This window comes from Nematolebias whitei, chromosome 9 (assembly GCF_014905685.2).
Source record: "Nematolebias whitei isolate Nwh7 chromosome 9, NemWhi1, whole genome shotgun sequence".
NCBI classification, from domain to species: domain Eukaryota; kingdom Metazoa; phylum Chordata; class Actinopteri; order Cyprinodontiformes; family Rivulidae; genus Nematolebias; species Nematolebias whitei.
In genome coordinates, this window is record NC_056506.1 from 36,101,109 (window position 1) to 36,116,337 (window position 15,229).

The window sequence follows — 15,229 nt, forward strand, 5'->3', positions numbered from 1 at the left end:
TGTAAATAGATAGATAGATAGATAGATAGATAGATAGATAGATAGATAGATAGATAGATAGATAGATAGATAGATAGATAGATAGATAGATAGATAGATAGATAGATAGATAGATAGAGACACAATGGCTTCAGCAGTATGATAAATCCACAATAATCAACTCCAATGCTTAAAATATTTTATTTTATTTAAAAGGGAAAAACATAATTTAGATCTCTGTTAGATGAAAATGCATTTTCAAGATGATTCCATCAGTGGAGCCCGTCCTGTGGCACTGTGACATCAGGAATTTCTGTTTTATTAGGTTCCAGCTGAAAACTGTTCTGTGCTAGCAGTGAACTCCAGCCTTTCTTGCTTTTGACACGCCATTAGAAAAGCGCTATGTATTTTTAGATAAGAAAACATCACAAAAGGCTAAATCAAATATTTATCATGTGTTCCCCATTTATTAGTAATCTCCTGTTTTCATTTTGACACTGTCGCTCTCCATGTCTCCTGTTCCCCTGCTCCCTGGTTCTATCTGCTCGCTCGTTCCGATGTAATCTTAATGTGGATATGACAAAAAAAAAAGTGATACCTTAACAAAGTCACATTGCACTTTGCTAACCTGATGAAAGATGTTTATCTCTCTGTATTTGCAGAACGCCTGTGTACCCAGTCATACATGTTGCTGTATGTAACAAAAACATTGAATTGATTGTCTCCATTATCAAGCAAATATCAATAAATTCAGATTTAAATTGTAAAAAATAAAACAAGACATTGTGAAAACTAAAATATTAATAATATTAAAAAAGAATGGCCAGAAACATTTTTTTCACTACAAGTTTTGAACTATGTAAGCACAATTCCCACAAGAAATTTTAGAGACAAATGTTTATTCTTGCAGAAATCAGTGGTTAGATTTTAATGAAACTTTAAGAAAGTAGTTATTGGATGGACATTTACAAGTGTTTAACTTTTCAGACTCATCCTATGCAAGACAGTCACCACAACCAAAAAACCATAGCAAACATAAAAACGCTGCAACTTAGTCAGTTTTATTGATTTTTATTTTATTTATTCTTTCAGCTGCTCCCTTCTTCAGGGGTCACCACAGCAAACAAAGTCACAACCACAGACCACCGAGCTACCACAGCCCTCTGTGTGGAGCAGAGAGCTGCCATCTAGGGTGCGCGGGAGAGCAGATGGTGAGGGTTAAGGGTCTTGCTCAAGGGCCCAGAGTGGGGCAAATGAGGGTGGAGACAGCTGTGGGCGCTTCACCTATCCCACCCACATTTTGAAGTGGTCGGTACCGGGAGTTGAACCAGCGATCTTCCGATAATAGGCCCACCGCTCCCAGCCAGTTTTATTGATATTGAGCTAATCTTTAATGTGTCCGTTGTTCCCAACACACTCTGAGCACAGACAGATCCTGCTAGATCTGGAACACTTGATGGGTTTTGATGAAATTATCAGAAAGTAACCCTTGCGTGTACACAAGTGATCAACTGGATAACTTCTGAGGTCAACCCAATTCAAAATGGCTGCCACAGGCAGCTCATCTTAGAAAGCACAAAATGACTGAGTCAGTTTTACAGATGTTTTTTTAGTTTCGAACTTTGGCACGAACAGCAGCAGGCAGTATGCATTCTTGTAGGAATTCTGGGCCTTTAAATAGTTTGGAGTTTTTTTTTAAATTCTTTACTGACATTTTCTTGGCTGTGTACTTTGAGTTGTTATAAAATGAATTTTCACTTTAGCATTTCATCCTTAGCCCTCTGGAAGTTTTTTATTTTATTTTATTTCTGCTTAGCTAATATTGCTACCACAAAGTTTAACTGTATACTCAATATTGTACTACAAAGTAGTATTCAGTTTCTAATCGTTGTTGATAGATGCTTTTGAAGATGTCTTCAAATAGTTAGATTTATTGCATTATATTTTTTAATGGTCTAAACGTCATTCAGGTGCCTTTAAGCAAATTTCCAGCTTGATGTTTTCTGCTTTTTTGGTGAGGAATGGCTTCAATATTGCCACTTAACTATAATAGCTTTATTGGTAGAGTTGCAAAAATGGCTGTCCTTTTCTGACATTATCCAATTTCTATACAGAAACTCAGAATCCCATTAATGCAGAGCACTAATTTGATGTTCACCTGTCAAAGCACATCTTTGATCACAATAACTCAATTTTTGCAGGGCCAGGTAATTTGGCTCAACTTGAGGCCAGTTTGAATGCTGCAATGATTTTCTCCATCTCTGTGTCCTGAAACAGTTCCTGTTTTGAAGGACAGGTGTGTGTGTCTCTCTCATGGCTTGATCATCACTCTGACTTACCCCATCAGCACACTTTTTTATATATTCAGGTTTCTATTTATCGGAGTTTGGCGTCGATGGGCTCTAGACAAGTTCTCAAAGCATTTTCAAGACCACAAGTTGATGGAAAATTCACCAAATCACAACTGGAAGTATCATTATGAGAATGGTTACAAACACAGGATTTTTTTGCCAGTACTTTATTTATAGCATTTCTTAAAAAAAAAAAAAAAAAAAAATTTAAGTCACAAAATCTGTTGTTTTGTTTTGTCAAAAATAGTCTGAATGCAGAATGATGTGGAAAATTGGAATTCCGTGTTGACAAGCTTTGAAACAAGTTTTTCATCCTTTAAACCTTTAATCAACAAAACTGTCTGGTTGAGGAGTTTAGAAAATATTTCCTGACAGGTTTAACTTTTATTTTTTTTTAAGTGACTGGAGTGCCTTGTGAACAGCATTTGATGACCTTGTTCCCAACACCAGTATTCAAACCTCTCTCCCTTCGACAAACTACAGTTTTTATTCTCAGTGCAGGCAGTATGGTGTCCACATGTGTACTTTGCTAACATATCATTGCTTATTCCTCTCTTTTTCTGCCTTGATTGCCTCCGTTCCCAAAGGTAATTACTACGAGTTTCAGACAGTGGTTCTGGAGACCAGGGACTCTCCTCCCAATCATTATTCTCTGGAACAATTGCTGTGGCCTAAACTCAACACACTCTCTCAGAAGCACAGAACAATTAAAAGTCAACATGAAGAAACATTTTTGCAGGCTCTAATCTGGACATGTATATGCACATGCACGCACACCTACATATACATTCACCCTGCAGCATGTAGACAGATTGAATGAATATATTTATCAAACATGCATGAACCTACTGGACATTTAAGCAAAAAAGACAAATGATCACAATCCCACAAGTGACCACAAAACCATGTGTGTTCAGAAAAGTTCAGAAAAGTGGAGGATGACTCCGCAGAGGTTAAAGTTAATCTGCTGCAAAAGGAAAGCACAGGATGAGAAATGGAAACTGATAAAAGGTTGAAAACAGCTTACTACCAGGGAGGGCCCACAGAGCCGAGCAGGGCGACAGCACCAAGCAAACCTTTGCTCCAAGCACAACAAACATTTTCATGTTTTCTCTTCAAAGGATCACCGTGATGCACTCCACAGTCCACATTATCAAAGCTCCAAAACTGTGTGAGCATGAGAACGCATTTTGTAAACTTGTGTTTAAATGTGATCAGCTGACCCATGGGTTCGACAACAACCCACAAACACACATTACTGGGTATAAATTGCAATAATGATGCCACAAACATGAATTATCTCAAAAGAGAAAGACAAAAAAATACTTTATGTTCCAACAGCTTCACAGAGAAATGGGAAGGCATTTTTTGAGTCTTACCAAAACTAATTAGGAATATTAAACAGAGAGCACACAACAACTACATTTTTTTTAATTATCATGAAAATGTAGTGTGAATACTGAGAGCTGAAAGATTACTGAAAATAGCTGAAAAAAGCTGAAATTGATTTATTAAAAACAAAAGAAACAAGCCACTAGTTAAAAGGAGCAAAATACTAGTTAAAAGTAAAAAGAAACATAATAACAAAGTAGCCAAAAGCTAGGTAAAAGATGAAAAAAACAAATAGTTGAAACTTAATCTTAAAGTTAAAGTAGTAAAAAGGGGTATGTAAAACTAAAAATATGAAAAGAACAGCTAAAAACAATAAACTTAGCTAAACTGAACAAAAAGCTACTAATAGATTGGAAAAAAAAGCTTGAAGTCAAGTCAACTTTATTTATAAAGTACATTTAAAATAGGAGCTTACCAAAGTGCTTAACAATAACAACAAGAGTCAAATTAATAAAAATATAAAACTAATGATAGCACTGAAAAATCAAAAGCATTGAATAAAAACATAAAAACAGAACAAAAAATATTAAATCAACTCACATTGTGTGAAATGCCAGTGCAAACAGATGTGTTTTTAGCAGAGATTTAAAAACAGGAAAAGAAGTGGCCTTCCTGATGTTGGGGAGCAGGTTGTTCCAAAGTTTGGGGCCCATGACTGAAAAACCCTGATCACCTCTAAGCTTCAATCTTGTTTTTGGAACAGCAAAAAGCAGCTGATCGGATGATCTCAGGGCCCGAGAGGGAACATACGGTTCCAGTATAACTCAGAAAGATAAGGAGGTGCAAGGCCATTTAGGCACTTAAAAGTCAACAGGAGAATTTTAAAATATATTCTAGTACACACAGGGAGTCAGTGAAGGGAGGACAGAACTGGTGTATATGATCAAACCTAGACAATGACAAAAACAATGACTTCAGTCTTCTGATTGTTAAAACTTGAAAAAATTGAACCCATCCGTGCCTTAATGTTGTCCAGACATTTTAACAGAGGGTGAATAGAGCAACCACTAGCTGTCTTCAAGGGCAAGTAAATCTGACAATCATCAGCATAACAATGGAATGAAAGACCATGTTTCCTCAGAATAGACCCCAGAGGGAGCAAATAGAGTGAGAACAGACAGGGTCCAAGAACTGAGCCCAGTGGGACCCCGCAGGAAGGAGGCATTGAAGCAGATACATTTTTACCAATCTTGACACAAAAATTCCAGCCACTCATGTTGAAGTAGCAATAGGCTAGATAAAAGCTTAAAGTGGTAAAAGGTTAGCTACAATAAAAGCTAAACTTAGCAAAACATTGTTAAAAATATTAGATGGCTAACTGTTTTGCAGACAAAAGTAACTAAAAGCTAAAAGTAGCAGAATAGTAGCTACAAACTAAGAATGACATGAGAAAACAACAGCAACAAAACAGTGTGCTATACTTTTGAAAACTGTTTTCAAACAAAAAGTGATCTCCACAATTTGTTGGGAGAAAATAAGCATAAAAGTTATGTCATATGTCTGTCCCCTGAATTAGCAGAACGTTTTGATATATGATTGGCAAAAATAGCACAAAGTATGCAAAAAAAAAAAAAAAACTAACAAAAAAAAACAACGGTGAGAAATATCAATTAAACATGAAAACAAGAAGATCGTGAACGCTGAGTCAGCTTTCAGTCAATAAGAAGAGTGGTAGCCTTTTCCTAAAAGGAACTTTTCCTTGACACATGTAAAATCACATGCACTGCATGTGCACACAGACATACAGAAACAGCACTAGCAAGTTTTACATGCCGGCGACTGAATACCTGAAAGATTGTAATGTATTGCTGATCCCTGTGTACGCACAGCTGGATGCTGGGAACAGGCTCTTATAGGGTCTAAATATAGGGGCTCTCCTCTTTCTGTGTGTGGACACTCACTTAGCCTCTCTCTTTATGTCTCACTGAGTCAAACACACACACACACACAAACACACACACACTTCACTAAACACTCAAGGTTATTACAACTTTTGTCTCACAGCATACACACATAGACAAAGTTGAGCATCTACAAATGTGTGTGTCTCATGAGGACTTTGTTGAAGTAGGGCAGGGAAAGTGGGGCGACAGGAGGGCGGGAAGTGAGCCCAGTCAGAATATCAATAATGGATAAACACGTTGCCATCAGGAGGAACTCAAGAAGATGTGGAGAGAGTCAGACAACCTGGGAAAAAGGGTAAAGAGTTTGGACGGAGGAGCAGAGAAACAAATTAGATGAGTGAGAACCTGAGTCAAGATTTCTCCATTTAGAAGAAAAATATTTCTCATATCTGGGCACGACGATGTGCAATGTCTCCATTAGAGCACAAAAACATGTTAAAAGTGGTGACAGTGGGAGTCATGTTTCCTGAGTTAATGATGTAACAGCTGCAGAAAATGAAACTGTTTAAATTACAAAACAAACAAACAAAAAACTTCAACTGCTGCCACCTTCAGGTTGACGAATCATTTAGAATGGTAGAAAAATAATTTAGGTGTTAAAAACAACAAGAGCCATAATTGTTGTGACGGAAATTAATGATTTGGCAGGGATTTGTGTAAAACAATGCAATTAAATTTGCATGTGGCTTTTTCAATGTGAAGAACAAGCAAATAATCTAAAAAAGTTAAATCTGGTCCTCTGGACATTCAAAAAAAAAAAAAAAAAAAATTGTATAGAAACATTTTGTCTTTCATCCGAAAGACTTCCTCAGTCTGATCGGAAGTCTTTCGGATGAAAGACGAAACGTTTCTATTTTTTTTTTTTATGTCCAGACCAGGTTTAACTTTTTTTTAGATTGTTCTACCTGGATTATTGAGCATGCATCAGAACAAGCAAATAATTTAACTTTAATACCATCTATAATGCCTGCAAAACAAAACTGCCACTTGTTTAATTAATTTTCAAACAAAAAAAAAACAGCAATTATTCCATCATAAATTTGTTTTAAACTAAAATTAGTCACAAATGTAAACAACAGTTGAGTAGAATGCAACTTTGAATCACAAAGCAAATATGCAACAAAAAACACAAGCAAATGTTTCCTCTTTATTTGCAAGTGTGCACGTCATCAGCTTCCATCAGCGTGAATGCTTCTTGTTGCAGAGATAATACCTCTGCAATCTCTTGGTCTGCTTTGCATAGACATTTTGAGGAGCCATCGGTGAGTGCTGCAGAGGCGAGTGAGAGGATGATGAAAACATTTCAAAATAAAAAAACCAAGAGGGAAAGTAAGGTTGAGTTTTGAACTGTAGCATTTTTCACATTTAAGCTAGCAGACTGGTGTGAAAGGTGAACCATCCAGCAGTGTTCCAAATCCATTTAGCCCGAGGTGCATGATGAAAATAGGATGCACAGGGCTCCACTCTGCACGCTATTGTCACCCCTGATTCATATTTATGCCGCCTCTAGCGTAAAATCAGGCAGGTGTGTGTATGTGAAAACTTGTGTTTTCATGTGGAGCTGTGTGAACAGGAGGGAAAAAAAAAAAAAGATATTTTGCTAAATGGCTTACTTTGGTATAAATTCCGCCTCTTGTAACTCGATCCGGGGTGCGATCTCATGTGTACCTACCAGCGTTCCTGAGCAAAGCAGAGCCTCACATTTGCATCCGTGTGTGTGAGCCCATTACTGATTGGCTCCCTTGTTCAAGAATCCACCCTGGGCGTTTGGGAACGACTGACGAACTCCAGGTCACCGTGAGAGCCTGTTGCTCGGGGCAACTCAGCTGTGTCCACTTTCCTCTTACAGAACATGAAAAGACCTGATCACAGACAAAAGAGCAAACGTTTTGTTCCTTGTACTCGTTCAACAGCGAAATATTGATTTGACACTGTTAAATCCCCCAGAACAAAGTGGAACTCTTCTTTTATTCTTAAGGACATCGATAACAAACTTGTTATGTAGCGAGAGGGGGAGTGTAGGTGAGCACATCTGTGTGTGTGTAAACACACTGACAGCCCGCTTCACTTTTTATCCCCGTGAACAAGCCTCTCTATTATTCCTGCGTTAATGACGCTAATTAGACTGTTCCCTTTAATTAATCTGTCCTTGATTAAGAGAGTGTTTGTCTGTGTGGGATTTCATGGTGGCTTGTGTACTTGGACGCGTGTTTGCGTACGTGCACACACACAAGCCTGCCATGTCAAATCAGTGATGCTGACGAGTGAGTGACAGGAGACACAATGTCTGGCCGAGTCTCACGAAGCATGTGGAGTTCTCATCACTGACCTCCAGAAGAAGAGAAGTGGCGGAATCTACATTTATAAAGGTGGAGAGAGTACAAGTGGAGTCCATTACACACCCCTAATTACTTGAAAAGTCTGTAATTATCAAAAGGATTGGGAAAATGAGAGTTGTAATGATGTCGTATCACCTCCATTTTATTCTCCAATAAATATGAACAGGCATATTCTCCCTTTTATCTTTGTTTTAGCCAATTTTCTTCCAGCCCTGAATATGAAAATGGAGAGAAAACATTTTATGTCTATGTTTGTTTGTCTTTTCCGTCAGCAACATGTCTAAAGATTCATTGAATGAATTTTAATGAAACTTTCAGACAGTAAGCATCGGATAAACACCAGTTCATTCACTTTTGGGGGTCAACCTCTTCCTTGTTGCCTTCCATGCAAAACAATCTTAGCAAACATTAAGATGCCTACAACTCAGCCAATGTTGCAGATAGTGAGTTAAATTTACTGTGGTAGTAGCTGAGCATTTTACTCAACTCAAACTATGAGGGCAAGAATTGCGCAGCATTGTCAGGGGGATTTAGGTAACGATTATGGATGTTTATCACTAACTAATGCTAAATTAATGTTAAGCCATGTGTTTGAGGTCAGAGAGTCTTTTGTCTGCTCAGAGAATAGCTGATTTGAGCCTGCATATACAGCCGGCAGACCCAAGCCACCACTGACTGGTTGACAATCATTATTAAAAACACTTCCTGCCTCACTGTCCGTTGCAGATTCTCACTGACGAGGCTCTAAGCATGTAACTTTTGTACATCTGTGAAAGGTGAATGCCTAAGTGTGACCATCTACCCTTGCATGTAAAGACAATTAAAAATCTTCTTGTGTCCTTGAGTGGCTTATTTGAGTAAATCGAGATGATGGAAAGATTTTTATTTATCCAACAAGCATCTTTACCTCAAGCCTTGGCATTAGAGTTTGGAGTCAGTCCTTTTTTGTCTATTAGTAAAATATCTCATTTATCTCTGGACAGATTTCAATGAAACTCAAATATCAGTGCATGCACAACAACGTATTGAGTCAGTCCAATTCAAGATGGCAGTCACAGCTAACCTTCAGTTTGAAACTCTGGCATGAATGGCCGTGGGTGATATGCATTCCTTCAAGGTGTATTAGGTTTTTAAGTGTCTTGTTTTGGGGCTGGCCTGAGGCCTTGCTCAAATTTTGACCACTTCTTCAGACTTTTTCTTTCTACAAATGTTGCCATCAGGCATAATTAAGCTTCATTGTCCATTCCTTCATCCTTTGCGTGTCTCTTTGCTACTCCTCTATTTTATGCTGCTTGTGAGTTAGAAAGTAATTATATCTCAGTCTGCCTGCAAGATGGCACACCCCCGATTCACTGATGAGAGCAGACAGGGAGGTTGAGTGTAATGAAATGGAATACATTACAGGACGTCAACGCACCAAAGACCTGGCCATTCAGGAGACCTGCTGCTCTAATATAAAATGCTAAGAGCTTCATATGAATTTCTGCCAGCATTAACAAGACCAAATTTAGTCATTCTGCCCTTACTTTGTCTTTACAAGCTCAAATTTATATGCCTGGAGAACTGTAATCACAACGTTGGTTTACTCCCCGAGGAACTGCAATAAAAGTTTACAACTTCTGCATGCTTAATTCAGCTAGTGACAGCACAAAACCTGATTAAATAAACAAGATGATAAAAAAAAACATGTTCTCTGATCAGACTTTGAACTAAAGTGGCATTCCTTCCTAATTGCGTTCCTTTTCTGACAGGAAAACACTGAAGGTGGGAGATCCACCGCAGTGACAACCTCAGTCCAATCCAGCGTTTTCAAAGTAAAACACCTCCCTGGAGTTAGTATGTTACGAGTTGTTTACCATGTTTGTCTGAGAAATGTGTAGAAGTCCCTGCTGATGTTTAGCTGAACTGAAAACAGTAATACAGCCAGGACTTACTCTCAGTTTAATCTTTTTACTAGTTCACTAAGAAATACATCTGAACTAAATTTGGATTTTCAAGATGGTTGCTCATGTCGGTGTTTGAGTGTTATACCAGTGTACATTTTAACTATTGCTGTAATGTGTGCTACAAGTTTGTGTTTAAATGCAAATAAAAAAAAAGGCGATGCTCCTGTACTTGTGTTCCCTTTAGGATGAGTTTAAAATTAATGTCTAACTGTTTCTTTACAATGCACACAGGATCTTTCTTCTTGTTTGGAACATATTAGAACCATATTTTGTACATTTATTTACAAGGATGACCTCTTCAATTAGTTACACACATGCCATTAAATGAGATTTAGTAAGTCATATTTTCTCGAAAAAAAAAATATTTTGAAGATACTCATCGCAATCAATGTATGAAATCTCAACTAAAAAGTTATCTCAAACTTCATTAAATGGTGACTGATGAAGTCTTTTGGATGAAAGATGAAACATTTCAACAAAAAGAAATCATCCAGAGGACCTGATTTAACTTTGTTGGATATTTTACCTGGATTATTGAGCATGAACTTTATGTTTATTAAATTGCGTTTGAAAGAGTTTACTCCAGGAGTTTTCCAAATAAACTTAGTGCATTTCTGAAATGTGGGTCCTCGTTCAATTGAAAACTAAACACTCTGCTGAATATGTCAAAAATCAGTTGTAAGCTTGAGTCATGTGATTGATCTACATTAATTCAATTCAGTTCAGTTTATTTACATTGCACCAAGTCACAACAGAAGTTGTCTCAGGGCACTGTACGAAAACATTCACATACTGTAAGGCCGTTAAACCAGACCAGGGATGAAGAAAGGGAATTTAATACACGGGTGAAAGACATGAAGACAACGGACAGCAAGAAACATTTTGAAAATTTTCAAATGGATTCTAGCAAGTTCGATGAGCTAGTTGGGCGCTTTACCACCAGGGCAGCCACCGCACACCTGTCAGCGCTGCACAGAGAGCAACACCGAGTACACGGACATACAAATTTATATTTGCGTGGACATGGCCGGCGGACGTCCACTTTGAGTCCGCCTCGAGTATGCGTGGACCTTTGCTGAGTGAAGTACACCCAAGTATGTGGGGGCCTTAAGGAATCCAGCAGACTGTACTGAATCTTCACTTTGTCACAGTCTCCCATCCTGAGCAAGCACAAAGGCAACAGTGGAAAGGAAAATCTCTCTCTTTTAGCAGGAAGAAACCTCCAGAAGAACCAAGCTCAGGATGAGCGATCATCTACTTCAACCGGCTGGGTTTGAGAGGACAGGAAGAAGAAAGAGAAAATCACAGAATGGCAGGTCCAGATGTGCTTTCTATTGGAGAAAAGACAAAATAAACATGTTAAGATAGAAATAATTACAAATATAAACAGGTAGAGTAGAACAAGTGAAGACAGCAGCAGAGTGAGGGAATGTGGTCAATTTGTCCTCCAGCAGACTAAGCCTATAGAAGCATAACTAAAGGATAGCTATAGGACTATTATATAACTATAGGATTTATCAAAAAGGAAATAATTAAGCCTAATCTGGACAATGTGTCAGCCTTACGGACAGAATCTGGAAGTTGGTTCCACAAAAGAGGAGCCTGATAACTGAAGGCTCTGCCTCGCATTCTGCTTTTGGAAACTCTAGGAACCACAAGTAAACCTGCAGTCTGAGAGCGAAGTGCTCCGTTAGGAAAATATGAAACAGTAATATCTGTAATATAAGATTAGACATTAGGCTGGATAATCTCAGAAAATATGTTAAAGTGGAAATATAGAAGTGAATCTGCTGCTAAACCCAAAAATGAGAGAAATAATTTGTAAGATAACTAATGACTGGAGATCAAGCAGAGTGGTGAAACGACATAAAGACAGAACCCAGTATTCAAACAACGGCTTTAGCAAAATTTTTGCGGGAACAATAAGTTTACAGTTTGATTTATTTTCATTCACTGTGGTTGTTTTTGTAGGTAAACAAATACACAGGTCAGTTGTCATCCAGTGACAAAATTTGCTTACAATTTTTTTAATTTAACGACACATTTACCATCAGTGTGCAAAAAAATCATACAGATTGTGTTTACTACTATATGATTTTTTTTTCTGGTTTTCATGGCTTTTCAATGAGATTCCTAAATTTTGGAAAATATAAATGTTGTCCAAAATGTTTAAATATCATTTGAGCAAACAAGACAATCAGTGCAGCACAACTAGATTTGTGTTTAGACTCTTCCATATTTGTAAATGGACATGGAAAGTTTATTTAGTAGAAATTACATAAAGCACAGTCCAATACTGTCATGACAGGGACAAAACGGATCAGATGTCAGACTAGTCATCAAGGTTCATGTTCAGTAACAGTCAGATTCGTGTTTTCTTTGACCTACGTGTCTCTTTTTCAGCTTGTTCCATCATAATCAGACTGAGGCTCCATCCCATATCCTAGAGTTAGCCTCGCTTCTACTCCTTGAAACTCAAGACCACGTCCCTATTCTGCTAGAGAGAATGGGACAGGGCTTCAAGAAGCTGGTTCATCATTAGTACAAGCCACTTCCTTTCACAAAACAAATGCAGTGTCAATGGAAAACTAGTTACAACTCATAACAAGCTTTGACACACAACATTATTTTTATTACTTGTTGAGAAATGTCAATAATAACACAAAGCCTATAATCAATCAGAATGAGTGCTGAGCAAACCGTACAACTGCCAGGACATATTCCCACTCCATCATTTTGTCCACAGGAGTTGATGTTTTATATTACACTCATCAGAATACGTAGTTATACGATGATCTTTTTATTAGTGTTTCTTCAGATAAAACACATTTGTGATGGTTTATTTATTTATTTATTTTATTTTTGAAGAACAGCTTTACCCCTTTAGACGGTACCGGTACTGACAACATCAAAATGTGGGTGATTGGTGAAACACCCACAACTGCCTCCATCCTCATTTGCCCAACTCTGGGCCCTTGAGCAAGGCCCTTAACCCCCACCACCCACTCCCCCGGGTGCTCTAGATAGCAGCTCTCTGCTCCACACAGAGGGCTGTGGTAGCTCAGTGGTCTGTGGTTGTGTCAAGAAGGGCATAAAAATAATTGCCAAGTCTTCGTGCGACTCAGTTCGCTGTGGTGACCCCTGAAGAAGGGAGAAGCCGAAAGAAGAAGAAGTTTCGTCTTTCATCTAAAAGACTTAATCAGTCCAACGATACACAACAAACAGCACCTTACATAGTGGGTCAACCAGTTTGATGGTGCTAAGATGGTTTCTGGGGTCCGCCCTCTCTCCCGCCGACTCGTTTGAGGCATTCATGGCCAAAGTGGTTCAAAATATCAAGGTTCATGCTCAATAATCCAGGTAGAAAAAAAATCCATCAAAGTTGTGCTCAATCTGTCCAACTGGACAGTTTGTCCAGTAAGACTTGGTTGGATATTTTCTACTTGGATAACTAAGCATGAACCATGATATTAATGTGATGCTTTCCTTAGTTCTAGTTAAGTATGGTCATGTACTTGCTTCCTCTTTTCTTTTACAAAGGTTGTCTTCACAGTGCATTGGTTGTATATTTACTTCCTGTTTCTATGTTTCTGTTGTCATCCCCCTTAGCAGTTTCAGCTACAACATTGTCAGCTCCTCCATGTGCCTGTGTTGCCTTGGAGTTGTCCTTAGTTTTACTCGTTCTGATTTTGTTTAGTCCCGTAAAATAAAAATGTGACTTCACCTGCCGGTCTGCCTCCCACTGTCTGCATTTGGATCTTATACCCCTCTATATGCAACATCATATCTCTGTTTAAAGAGCTAAAGAGCCCTAAACCTAGGTTGAATAAGAAACTGGAATGTCCCTATCCCCAGGCATGAATGTGCAAAATGTAAGGGGAGTTCAAAGTATTAGGGGTGATGTGCCCTTAGCAAGTGTGTTTTCAAAGTAAAAAGCCATAGAGTATATTCCCTTCTGTTTGGCTTTTGTAGTGTAGTAGCTGCTGCTGATGAAGGCATCTTAATAGATACACACAGATAAGAAAAACGTTGTACTGGCTGAGGATGAGGTGTTCAAATTTAGAACAAACAGAAGGAAAAAGGCTTTAAAGAGCAAATGAATAACAAAATTTGCATTTACTCAGGGAGTGCCACCTCTGCAGCCACTGCTGTGTCACAGAGTTAAGGAAGCAGCATCACAGCATCAGCATACAAACACCCCTGTAATGAAAACCCGGCAGTCCTGGGCTCTAACCACACAGACCTATCCATCTCCCCCATGCATTATTCACCGCACACAGCCATTTTACCGCCCAGCGCACCCGGCAAAGATTGGTTCCACTTTTTATTTATCTGTTTTCATCCCCTCCCTCCTCCTCTCCCTTCTCCTTCCTTTCTGCAGCTTTTCAATTAAATTAAGGCAAGCGGGACACTAAATCCATGCAGCAGAGGCTGCCCACATGACAATTAGACTGTCAGCTAGAAAGAGAAAGAGGGAGAGACGAGATAGTGAAGACAGCTCAGGTAAGCTGGCAAAGCAGAAATGCTCATTTAGAGAAGTGAACCAGGGCCCAGACAAAATGCCCAACACAGCGGAGTGTAAATCTCAGAGATTACACCAGTGGGTTCTCATTAAAGGTCAGATTTTAGTATTTAGTTACAATCAATTCAAAAGGAGGACATTATCCACCATGATTTCATTCAGAAGAATGATTTGTGCTAATAGAATGATACTGATAATAGTATGATTACATTTTTTGGCAGAACCTCAATGGGATTATTGCCTCTAAAATCAGATGAATCCCATAATTAATCAATGTCACAGCCCAGTTTTGAGCAGGAGCTGCTGCTTCAGTGTTGGTTCCAGCAGCTGAGAGCTGCAGGCAGAATGCTGCAGGTACTAATAAAGTTAATAAAGTGCAAGTTGATTAGTTACTTACTCCCACGTGGGCTAAAAGAGAGGAGCGGTGGTTTTAGACTCACTTTACGAGATCATGGGAAGGAGGAAGTGGTTGGCAGCTCAGTGTAAAGGCAGCAGGATAATGGAGGCAGGTGAGACAAGATAAGAATAAAGCCAGGGAAAGTGAATGAGAACAAGGAAAAGGAATAAAGAACGAGACAGTCGTTGTTCTTCTTCTTAAAGCTAACTGGACTGTTTGTCTAATTTGTTTTTAACACAGTCCTTTTGAGGCATTTGAGGAAAAGAATAGAAAATGTATCTTTCTTAATGACAACCTTTTCATATTTAACAGTGTTTCTGTTTAAATTTTGTTTTTATAGATATACATATATGTATATATATATATATATATATATATATATATATATATATATATATA